Below are 12,727 nucleotides of genomic sequence, written 5' to 3' on the forward strand. Positions count from 1 at the left end.
ATAGTGCTAGGTGCATCATTCAGAGGGAAATGGGTCTGGGTGAGTTGCTCTTTGGAGGGTCGGTGTGGACTGGTTGGGCCAAAGGGCCTGTTTCCACACTGTAGGGAATCTAATCTCACACTTTTCCAGATTGAGTTTCATTTGCCACAGTTTGATGAAGGGTTACGGGACCTGAAACATTCACTTTGCTTTCTCTTCATAGATGCTGCCAGACCTGCTGAGTTTCTCCAGCAATTTGTTTTTGTTTCATTTGCCACTGCTCTGCCCACTTGAGCAATTTATTGATATTCTGTTACAGTTTATGACTATCCTGCTCTTACCATCCTACCCAAGTTTTGTGTCATCTGCTAATGTCTTGATCATACCAGCATTTCACCTCCAACATTTTTGTCCAGGTCATTAATGCACACCACAAACAACAAAGTCACCAGCCTGAAGCTCTGCAGAACCCCACCGGAAACAGTCTTGCAGTCACAGAGACATTGATCTCACTAGTCTGTCAGCCATATTTGGATCTGATGTGACTCTTTGCCTTAGATTCTTCCTTTTTTGTCCAGTGTACTGTGAGGGACCTTACCAAAAACCTTGTAAATGTCCATGTAGGCAAATCAACCCTCATCAATGTTCCTGGTTACCTCCTAAGAAGATTTGATCAAATTTGTCAAACATGACAGATCCATGTTGACTATCCCTGATTAATCTATGTCTCTCCAACTGCAGATATATTCTGTCCCTCAGAATTATTTCTAAAATCTTTCCCAGTCCTGAGGTTAGACAGACTGGCCTGTAATTTCCTGGTCTATTCCTTTTTCTTTTTTTAAACAATGGGACAAAGTTAGCAGCTCTCCAGTCCTTTGGTACTGTTGGCATGTGGATTTATTCACTTTTCAGGCTGCTAAACCCACAATTGTGAAGATTGATGCAAAATATTCATTGTTCATGAAGAGATTATCTTTATGGTCCCTGCTCTTTCCTTAATTATTTCTTGTTATTTATATAGTTTAAAAAAACCTTTCTGCGTTTTTTCACTATTCTAGGGACTCTGTCATATATCAAGCCCTCCACATCCGCCATATGCCTTGTTGTTTTTTTTCAAAAATATTAACCCTTTATGCCTTTTTACATCCAGGGTTCTTCATCATGGCTCCACCCTTTGACTTCACAGGAGTGTATTTGCCTGTTCTCTTGCCAGTTCCTCCTTGAATGCCCCTGTAATACGATTGTTTAAAAAAAATCAAACAACCAACATTTAACTTGTCAGCAAAGGTAAAACAAATCATTAATAGTTTTTTGGTACTATAAAACTTGACTAATGCTCAATAAAGGCAGATATTGTCAAAGCTTTTCATCTTCCATTAATGAGGACAATTTATGAGAAGAATCAAAGTAAAGGGAAAAACATCATTTATTTAGTATGGGAGCATCGGCTGGTTTGTTAGCAAGAGGACTTTAATTAGTAGAGGTGTTGCCATGGAGAGTGCACCAGTTAATGTTAGCTGACAGTTAACAGCCAAACTTGATTACATTTTAATCCAAGACTCTGACTGGTTAAGGCATTGCTCTGAGGAATAAACCAGAGAATGGCTGTTGAAATTATTCCATAGAGGCCAGTATCCCATCACGAAGTCACTCTTTATTTACACATAAAGAGCTCTTGACGCTGATCCAACTCCCTCTCTGAACAGGGTATCTGACACTCCTATTGATGTCTGTCAGCCAGGGCTCCTAATTGAACCAGATTAACAGCCCCAGTTAGGGAACTCATATTCTATGAGGTCCACCTGGCTGACCTAATTACAATCACTACAACTGCTAACTATTTTATTGAGTTGAAACAGGCGCAATGTGTACACCTTGTCTGCAAACCTGACTGGAAGGTACATGTATTAATATAGAGGGTTCTGTTCATTGCAAACAGAATGAATATGAAGAAAAATGTTTTTTGTTTAAAATGGCAGTTAACTGTCAGTGATCATTAACTGCAGCATCATCCATGACAACTCCTTTATCAATCAGGGTCTGATTATCAACCAATGAACACTCTCCTCCTGTACAGTATAAATGCTGCCTTTCCTTACAAATTGGCCTGAAGATTTAAGCCAAAAAGCTTTGACAAAATGTGACTTTATTCAGCTATAACTCAAATGATTTAAATTACTTGTGTTTTCACTTTTATTTCATAATTTTTACACAATCCTATCTGATACTGGACACTGGACATATTACATGAGTCTTTGTTGTAAATCTCTGCATGAGATATGGTCCTATTTCAGTGCTTTGGAAACTAAGCTCATCAAGTTGGAGGGGAAGAAGGATGATGAAATAAAAGGAACAGTGCAGAGCAGCAGAAGTCATTCGAATCAAAATGCCAATAGTTGGTTCTGACCCAACAAGGAAGAGAGAAAACTTTGCAAGGTATTAGCGTAATTACAGGGTAGCCTTTAGGGCCCCTTCAGTGCTCACTGGCAACAACACCATGGGTATTTATTTTGTGAGATACTTTCAAATGGCATCATTGGTGGGAAACATGATTGCATGTGTTCTTCATTAAAAAAATACAGTTCACATATTCCTGGTTATTGCATTATTTATCCCTAAGCAATTCATTTTGCCTGACAATCTCTCATGAACGTGACAATTAGTATCACCCATGTCATGCATCGGCAAATCAGCATCAATATTTTGCGGTTTCACTTTCAACATCATTGCAATGCATGCATTTTTAAAACTTAGATGTTAAGATCCAATTTTTCAAATGTTAAACTTCTGCGAGATAATTGTCTGCCTTAATGCATTCCTCATTGTAGGTCTAGTGATCCTTCTTTTTCCCAATTGGTATTGAAGTTATGAGTCTTGACGTATGAGTGGCAGTCTTCAGATATTTCTCTGCAGTTGATCGAAAACTGTTGTAACCTGAGCATGAAAGGCCCTGATTTTCATTCCCAGATACAGGTGGGACTGGCTGCCCGCACTCTCCATTTTTGGGTCGCGAAAGAGGTGCGTTGGATTGAAATTCACACCTGGTAACTCAGGAAGATCTGAGAAGGCTGTCAGCTCTCAAAGTGGGCTTGGGGCTGCAGTGCTGTCTCCAAAAAATACTAAAAGAATAAAATATTATTTTCTCCTCCAGCCCACACTTCTCACACCTCCATCTATCCTTGTCTCATCTATGCTCCTACATACTATCCAAGGCTCTGTAACCAACCCCCATGTCCCATCATACCCAATATACCATTCAATACCCCTCCACCCATATCTCATTCCATCCCATTCTAATTTAGTGTCTAATTCCATCTACCACCCTTTCTCCTTCACCTTCCATGCCAACTCACAAAATCCACACACGCAGTAGAAAAACAAGTTCTATTATATAAAACTCTACATTATAGACTACACTGTATTGACAAAAGCACACTCATACAAAAAAATGCATTTGGACACCATTGACATGTTTGACCATTCCAAGGAGTTTATGTATGCACAGTAATATATATATGCACATTCACAGGATGTGGGCATCACTAACTAGGGACAACATTCATTTTACATCCATAATTGCCCAGAGGGCAGTTGAGAGTCAACCACATTGCTGAATGTGGGTCTGGAGTTACACGTTTCTCTGCCATTAAAAATCCCAAAGCATGCCTGAGACTCCACTGAAAGGTATCCAACTTGCCCCACCCTCCAGGTGTATCTGAAACCCTCACCTTGCCACAAGACAGTACCCGATGACCATCCTCGAGGTGTCCTGAGATCATATCCAAAGGAGTGATTTGGCTTTTCAAATGGGTATTCTGACATTCCAAAACAAATGCGCTTACAACAGACCTGCTCATATCTGATCTAATCTTCAGATCAGGGTTCAAGACTGCAAAATCGGATTTGAAAAGAGGAGGCTGATCATTTCAATGGCTAGCAGCTTCCATGGACTATGCATGGGGATGGATCTTAGTGTAAATCCCCACATCCATCAGCCTGATGAAATGAGAAGGGAGACAGGATTTCTGACATCATCTGTCATTTTTATTGGAGAGGCTTTCCATTGTGGTGAAAATCTGAGCCACACTTTCAGCTACCCAAAGGAATCCAATTTCTATTTTTGAGAAATCCAGTTTCTATTATTGTAGAAACCCTATTGGGTTAGCAGTAGCACAACATCCTTGGCAATAACTTTAAAGAAATTGATGAGACAGTAATCTGATTACCTTCTTGATTTATGCATTAGATTGTTGCCTTTTATCATCAGCAAAAATATAAATGATCAATTAATCTACTAAACAAAGTCATAAATATCCATTCCCCAAAATAATTTCTAAACCTCAAGCATTTTTCATCCCATCTAATCAGCAAGATCCAATGAGGAACAATCTTCTTTCAGTGCAACGTAAGTGTGGTCACATTGGAGTCAAAATGGTTCCAAGAAGTAATGTTCAAAACTAAATGAATGCTATATTGTAACTGTGGTATCCAAAAACTGAAACAGGCTGCTTCTTAGTGCTCCAATGCACTAATAATGATTGATTTGCTCATTAGAAGAACCTGGAAATAAACCTGTCAATAGAGGCCAGGATTTTTCCCACTGGATTCCAGATAACTCCAGGAGTTTGTGAGGTTCCAAGTTTGACAAGCAGTTCAAAATTTACTCATATTCTATATTAGGAACCTATGCAGGTTTGACCATTTTAATTCCAACACTAACCCTGGGCCATGGCTCTGTCGGCTTGCACTGAAGCCCTTGTGACTGGGATAAGTGTCGATACGGTGGTGAGAAATCCCCACATGGAGGGTATAAACATATATCCATACTAAGCAAATGGAATTTCTAAAAGTGTAGATTTCTTCTCAATTTATTTTGGGCGCTCAATTTGTTTATGTAACGATATGCATTTGTATATCATATATATTCATATCAGTCATACAGATATTCTAAAGGTGCATACTTGTCAGTCGTTTATTTTGGGCAGCATAAACAAAGTGATGGACTTCTGCATGTGACATATATCAACTAACATACACAACAGAACTGGTGAAGATAAGACAGCTTATGTGCCTAGCATGCAAATTCAAACAAATCCTCGATGTGATAATTTATCATCGGCTCCATCAGGAAGTCCTGTGCAGGTGCTGCTGTGGTTGAGCCTTTAGAACAGAGAAGCATTGTGCAACTGTATGAAGGATTTCATTTTCACTGAAAAAGTAGAAGGAATCAGTCTGCATGATACAAAAACTTGGCCGTATTTAATTGCTTGATACCTCAATTAGTGAAAATTTTGACCAGTTCACTGAAAATAGATTACTCCATCTAATTATCGAGGAGTTTTATACTAAAACACTGTATCATGGTTGGATGACTTCATTCAAACACCACTGGATAATCATAAAATACATATCAGACTCTAGTGTGCAATGAAAAACAGTCTCCAAATAAGATCATAAGGTGGATAAAGAAACATTATCCTTGAATGCATTATAGTATGCCTCACAAATTAATAAAACAAAATCTTGGCAAAAGAAAATGAGGAAGATTTGATTGAGATGTGGAAGGCTATGAAAGGATCAGATAAGATGGACAAAGAAAAACAATAGATGATAGCATGAGCTCCGAGAAGCACAGATTTATGGCTTGGGGAAAGAGATACTGGGCAACATGAGGAAGAATATTTTAATACAGCCAGGTAATGACCTGGTACTTACCGCAGAGAGGCTGCTGGAAGTGGAAATGATTAATAATTTCTAAAGGAAATTGGACAGGTGCTATAAGAGCTATAGGGATAGAGTTGGAGAGTAAGGCTGACAGGAGATTTCACAGAGAGGATCGATCAGCCAAATGGTATCCTGTGCTCTAATGACTCTATATCCTTTGGTTCAGATAGATTTGAAACAGCAGAAAAATGTACAATGGGGGTGTATTGCATGGTACGTGAAGGGAACAAGATTGATTAGATTCTGTAAGTTTATTCCTGGGGAAGAGGGGATAAAGCTTTCTTTCTGATATTTGTAATGAATTTATTCCAATGATTCTTGAATAGTGTAATATAGTTATTATTATTTTTCTTATGCATAATCAACTTTTATGTTATAATATTAAAATATTAACATTGGCAGCCTTATGTAGCTTTATTCAATGACTAAACTCCATGGTAAACAAAGTGGAAAAATAGAACTTATGGTTTATCAAGCCAGGTCTCACTAGAATCTGATATGCCCAGTTTAATCATCAGCTAGGATGAGAAGTGTATAAATTTGTATTAAACTGTATGTTTTATGTTTGCTTTTGTTTTTATAATGTGGTGAAGAGCTCAGTGACAGAGAGATGATCAGATAGTTGGTATGTGGAGTATTGGTGTTGGGGACATTGGTATCATACTTGTGTTAAGTGTTTAAGAGTGCGGTGCTGGAAAAGCACAGCTGGTCAGGCAACATCCGAAGAGCAGGAGAGTCAACATTTCGAGCACAAGCTCTTCATCAGGAATGAGGGGTGGCCCAAGGGGGCCGAGAGATAAATGGGAGGGAGTTAGGGCTGGGGGGAAGATAGCTGATAGTGCGATAGGTAGATGAACGTGGGGTGAAAGTGATAGGTCAGAGAGAAGGGTGGAGAGGATAGATGGGAAGGAAGATGGACAGGTAGGACAGTTCAAGAGGACGATGCTGAGTTGGTTGGATCTGGGATAAGGTTGGGGGGGAGGGGAAATGGGGAAACTGGTGAAATCCACATTGATCCCATGTGGTTGGAGGGTTTCAAGGCAGAAGATGAGGCGTTCTTCCTGCAGGCATCATGTGGCTAGAGTTTGGCGGTGCAGGAGGCCCAGGACTTGTATGTCCTTGGCAAACTGGGACAGGGAGTTAAAGTGTTCAGCCACAGGGCGGTGGGTTTGTTAACAGTGGTGTTAATTCTTCGTGTACAGCCTGGAAGAGGCTCATTATCTCAGGTCACACATCAGTTGCACATTGAAAGAGTGGATCATTTTGGTTTCTGCTACATGGTTGAGTTGACATAGTAGAGGTTACCATAAAGGATTCTCCATCTCAAGCCCTCCCCTTGCCTGAGGTGAGGTGACCTTCAGGCTGAAGCACCATCAGTCATCTTTCTCTCATGAGAGAACAACCCTATGGTCTGGTAAGACTATGGCAATTTTATCTTTACCTTTGCTTTTAAATTTGATGTGAGGCATTAGCAAAACGATGAGCATTGTATTCTGCACCATGAAAAAGTCTGCAAAATTTGTAAAACACTCATGCTCACCTGCCAGCTTCTGTTTGCTGTGAGGGAAGAAAATGAAGTGGTTTCTCTTTCCATAGAAACCCTCAGTGACCTGTTTTTCCACATTGCAAACTGTCATGTCTGCAGTAGCAGTAAAGATTCTAAGCCACAATCACTTTCATGGACACCAGCAATACAGTCCTCAGCACTCCCTCTGTTTGGAGCTGCAGAAATTGCCAGATTTCAGCGATGATATCCTTATAAGAGTGCAAATGACTCAAATATTGGCTATCGTTGAAGTTTTAGGAAAAGAGATGCTGCTGAACATCATGGAGAGATATGACTACCAGTAAACATCCCTTTTCTCCATTCCTCTCCTAGCAGCTTCTCCTAATTCATATGATCTTTATTCATTCCCCCTTTCATTGGTCATGCTCAATTCCAAGAAGAAGACCGATTAGTGCAGCCATGACTGGGAACAAGTGGTTCCACAAATCAGCCAAACGTCCTCAGCACATGCCAAACCACTCCCTGTGAGCTTTTGAAACTTCAAACAACAACTGAAAGCACCATCAACATGTAGAATTGTAGCAACATGCAGAAGAAACAAAAGCAGCAAGTGGTTGATGATCCCGTTAAATAAGTCTGGTTGGTAAAGGACGGGCTTTCATTTAGCTCGACATTATGGTCAGCTCTGTGTAGTTTGCCCAAATGGCAGCTGGTGAATGAGTTGTCAAAGGGATAGAGCTGGTGTTGAATCAGCATTGTATGTTGTTTAGGATGACATCATCTGCCAGCTCTGCATCTTGGCTGGTGGATGTCCAATGTGCCCTCACTTCTCACTCCCAGTGTGATGACCGGAACACTTCACATCAGAAGTGTGTAAGCTGCGGACATTATTTTGAAACCTATAAAGGGTCCATAATGCCCAATAAATGGATGCTGCCAAGCCTATAGTGTACTACTAATGTTGTACAGCCATGCTTCACAACTTATTTCCACTGTGAGCCCATATTGAGCCGTAAAATCTGTCACGACCCCTCAGTAAGCATGGAGTAAGGCAGCCATGAGAGCAGGGGCCTATTTGAGTGGGGGTACAGCTGTTATAACTTGGTTGGAGCCTCAGACTCCAAAATTTTATCTCTTGACCCCTGTTTTAGGAAGGCTCGCTGTACTAGACAATAAGAGTCGGGCATTGAATTCTTTATAAAATCTCTGATATAGTGCTTAACACCAACATTTTCTTCATTTATTTATAGCAAAATATGGAACATATATCTGATCAACTCCACTTTGATGTGTGATGCAGAATGAAAACATGGGCAGTTACTGAAATAAAAATTAGTATGGATCAATATATTTGAATACAGCAAAGCAAATAAACTAGACACATTTAGATTTTGGCCAGCATTTCTATAAGCATTTAAACCCATCTAAACAAATAATTGACACTTCAACAGACGGTGGTAGAATGCCTGACATGCAGGGAAAGATACTGCAAATCATTTTTACATGAATTATTTGAATAAAATTATCAGTCCTCTAAATTGTACCACTGTCTACAAATGGAAATTTGAGAATGGATTGATTTTTTTCTGCTGTGGAAATCTAGTAATCTAAAAGCATTTTATTCCTGAGTCAGGGATTCATTGTAATGGGAATAAATGAGACCTAGCTTTATACATTAGAATTTGATGCCCACTTGCACATTTAATCCAGAGCAGTTCTGCAGAGCTTGATTAAAGGGAATAATTTAACCAAATATCTGCTTGTCCAACATTATTGTGCTTGTTTAACAGTGTCACTCAGCCTTCTATTATATTGCATGCTTGCTCTGACATAAACACCAATGTAAAGCAAAAATGTCCCTTTGAGTTATAAATACCCATTCTCAAAGCTGCTGACAAAGGCACTCCTCATTTCAGCACAGACCTTATTAAAAGACTGATTTCTCCCTATCTCCCTGCACTGCAGAGATCCAAGGTAATAAAACACCAGGAATTATAATGCAATAGCCCTGTAGGAAACCTTTCTTCTCTCATGCACCACATTGCGCAGCAACCCATTGCAAAGACCTGAAAGGAAAGTAGGGTGTGTTGTTAATCAGTGAATCTTTAAACAGTAATTTGAATTCAAAATGAAACACATCCTGGTCACATTTTGAAAAATTTGTCCCACCCCTGTTCTGAGAGATATTAAATCATTTCACATTCCTATTTACTTAAAAGATTCTGTCTGTGCTGATAAATACAATGTTGAAAGATAATGAGGCCCCACCCATTCTCTCCCTTGGCTATATGCATAGCCTTACCTCCTTTGATACTCTCCACACATGGTGACAATGTTATTTTCACACCACAATGCTGCTGCTGTCTGGTTCTGAACTGGAGGGTTTCTTTAACTTAAATCTGATGAGGAAAAGGCTTTTATTATATGTAAATACTGACCATTTTACTGTAGAAATCTGAGCAGTAACCACACAGAAACTAGAATCCATGTTCCATGTCTGGTAGCAGGTTTGACAGTTTTTTTTTCAAGATCTGTTCAATGTCACAGTGACTGAATAGCGTGGAAATTCAGTTCTCATCATCACAAGGGCAAGAAGATATTTACAATCAAGGCATGAGCAGGGTTTTAAAAAATAATGTTAATTCAAGACGAACAGAAGGCATTCTTAGTCCTTTTTTAATAACCCAACTAGGATTTTGCAATAAACTGAAAAAAAATGAAGAAAAATCAGAAAAAGCTCAAGTTAATAGTCCACAAAAGAACAGGTAAAATCATTTTGAACAAGAAGCTCTCAGCATCATTACTAAACTAGTAAATTTAAATTGATGAAATAGGTTTATGTCTTGTGACTTTTTTTTGAAACGAACAATTTTCTGCCTTTACTCTCTTCAGAATTTTGACTCTTCACTGTGATTTTGTTCCATAATTGCTGGTAGCATATCACCTCCATGTTATGTCACACTTCACTGGCAAGTCTTGACAGAAAATATTGGTATTCAACCACAGATGGGGTAAACAGAGAAACCTAATGACGAACCTTGAGCACTTGTGCGAATGACATTTAGTATCAGAATCCGTGAGTAACTTTACCTGACATTACCCAAAGGCTAATTGTAATGCTTTATGTCTATGAACATAGAAACATAAAATATTCTGTACTGAAGGAGACCATTCAGCCTGTCTGCCTGTGCCTCTGCTGTTTGTACTCAAACTTTATTTTAGTAACGATTGAAACGTAAAACAGAATTACGTCATTGGATGTCCTCAGCTGATCTTTCATACTTTATAGTCACTATTTAATTGACAAACTCAAGAATCCAGATGGTTATCCATGAGTTATGTTGGCCTGATATTTTGTGGTGAAAGTGAATACTGCAGATACTGAAGATTAGAGTCGAGAGTGTGGCGCAGGAAAAGCACAGCAGGTCAGACAGCATCAAAGCAGGAGAATCGACGTTTCTGGATGGAACAATGGAAATGAATCGATGGAAATGTCGATTCTCCTGCTCCTCAGATGCTGTCTGACCTGCTGTCCTTTTCCAGCGCCACACTCTCAACTCTGATATTTTATGGTGCTAACCGAAAATTGACAATGAAGTGGGATGGAGTAAAAATGCAAAACAAGGAGGTCTGGGAGGATATTGGGGGCACTGCAAAAATGTGCACAATTGTTTGAAAAGAAATTTCTAACTTCTTAAAACTTCAAAATATCAGAAAAGTAAGGAAGCTGAAAGCCAGCGAAAATTAAAGCTTACAAATGCTGAAAATATGTCATAAAAACAAAAATGCTGAAAATACTCAACAAGTCAAACAGTATCTGTGGAGACAGAAAAAAGTTTTGAGTCAATGATTTTTCAGAAATGCGTAAATTATTTTTGTGTAGTTTGTACTGTAATCAACAGAGAACCGACATGTTTTCATGTTGATACATTATGCTATATCATTCATAAAGCATTCCTTGGGTTTATATTTGAGGAGAAAGTGAGGTCTGCAGATGCTGGAGATCAAAGTTGAAACTTTATTGCTGGAACAGCACAGCAGGTCAGGCAGCATCCAGGGAACAGGAGATTCGACGTTTCGGGCACAGGCCCTTCTTCAGGAATGAGCAGAGAGTGTTCAGCAGGAGAAGATAAAAGGTAGGGAGGAGGGACTTGGAGGAGGGGAGTTGGAAATGTGATAGGTGGAAAGAGGTCAAGGTGAGGGTGATAGGTCGGAGTAGGGTGGAGGCGGAGAGGTCAAGAAGAAGACTGCAGGTCAGGAAGGCGGTGCCGGGCTGGAAGGATCCGGCTGAGACAAGGTGGGGGGAGGGGGGATGAAGAAACTGGTGAAGTCCAAGTTCATCCCCTGCGGTTGGAGGGTTCCCAGTCGGAAGATAAGACGCTCCTCCTCCGACCGTCGGGTTGTTGTGGTTTGGCGGTGGATGAGTCCAATGACCTGCATATCCTCGGTGGAGTGGGAGGGGGAGTTGAAATGCTGTGCCACAGGTTGGTTGGGTTGGTTCGTCCGGGTGGCCCAGAGGTGCTCCCTGAATCGCTCCGCAAGTAGGCGGCCTGTCTCCCCAATATAGAGGAGGCCACACCGGCTGCAGCGGATGCAGTAGGTGATGTGGGTGGAGGTGCAGGTGAATCTGTGGCGGATATGGAAGTTTCCCTTGGGGCCTTGGAGAGAAGTGAGGGGGGAGGTGTGGGCGCAAGTGTTGCACCTCCTGCGGTTGCAAGGGAAGGTGCCGGGAGTGGTGGTTGGGTCGGTGGGGGGTGTGGATCTGACAAGGGAGTCGCGGAGGGAGTGGTCTCTACGGAAAGCTGATAGGGGAGGGGAGGGAAATATATCCTTGGTGCTGGGGTCTGTTTGGAGGTGGCGGAAGTGACGGCGGATGATGCGCTGTACATGGAGGTTGGTGGGGTGGTAGGTGAGGACCAGTGGGGTTCTGTCCTGGTGGCGGTTGGAGGGGCGGGGCTCAAGGGCGGAGGAGCGGGAAGTGGAGGAGCACTTCCCGCTCCTCCGCCCTTGAGCCCCGCCCCTCCAACCGCCACCAGGACAGAACCCCACTGGTCCTCACCTACCACCCCACCAACCTCCATGTACAGCGCATCATCCGCCGTCACTTCCGCCACCTCCAAACAGACCCCAGCACCAAGGATATATTTCCCTCCCCTCCCCTATCAGCTTTCCGTAGAGACCACTCCCTCCGCGACTCCCTTGTCAGATCCACACCCCCCACCGACCCAACCACCACTCCCGGCACCTTCCCTTGCAACCGCAGGAGGTGCAACACTTGCGCCCACACCTCCCCCCTCACTTCTCTCCAAGGCCCCAAGGGAAACTTCCATATCCGCCACAGATTCACCTGCACCTCCACCCACATCATCTACTGCATCCGCTGCAGCCGGTGTGGCCTCCTCTATATTGGGGAGACAGGCCGCCTACTTGCGGAGCGATTCAGGGAGCACCTCTGGGCCACCTGGACGAACCAACCCAACCAACCTGTGGCACAGCATTTCAACTCCCCCTCCCACT

This window comes from Chiloscyllium plagiosum, unplaced genomic scaffold (assembly GCF_037043375.1).
Source record: "Chiloscyllium plagiosum isolate Xiang-an unplaced genomic scaffold, Cpla_swu_hap1 HiC_scaffold_30, whole genome shotgun sequence".
Taxonomy (NCBI): Eukaryota; Metazoa; Chordata; class Chondrichthyes; order Orectolobiformes; family Hemiscylliidae; genus Chiloscyllium; species Chiloscyllium plagiosum.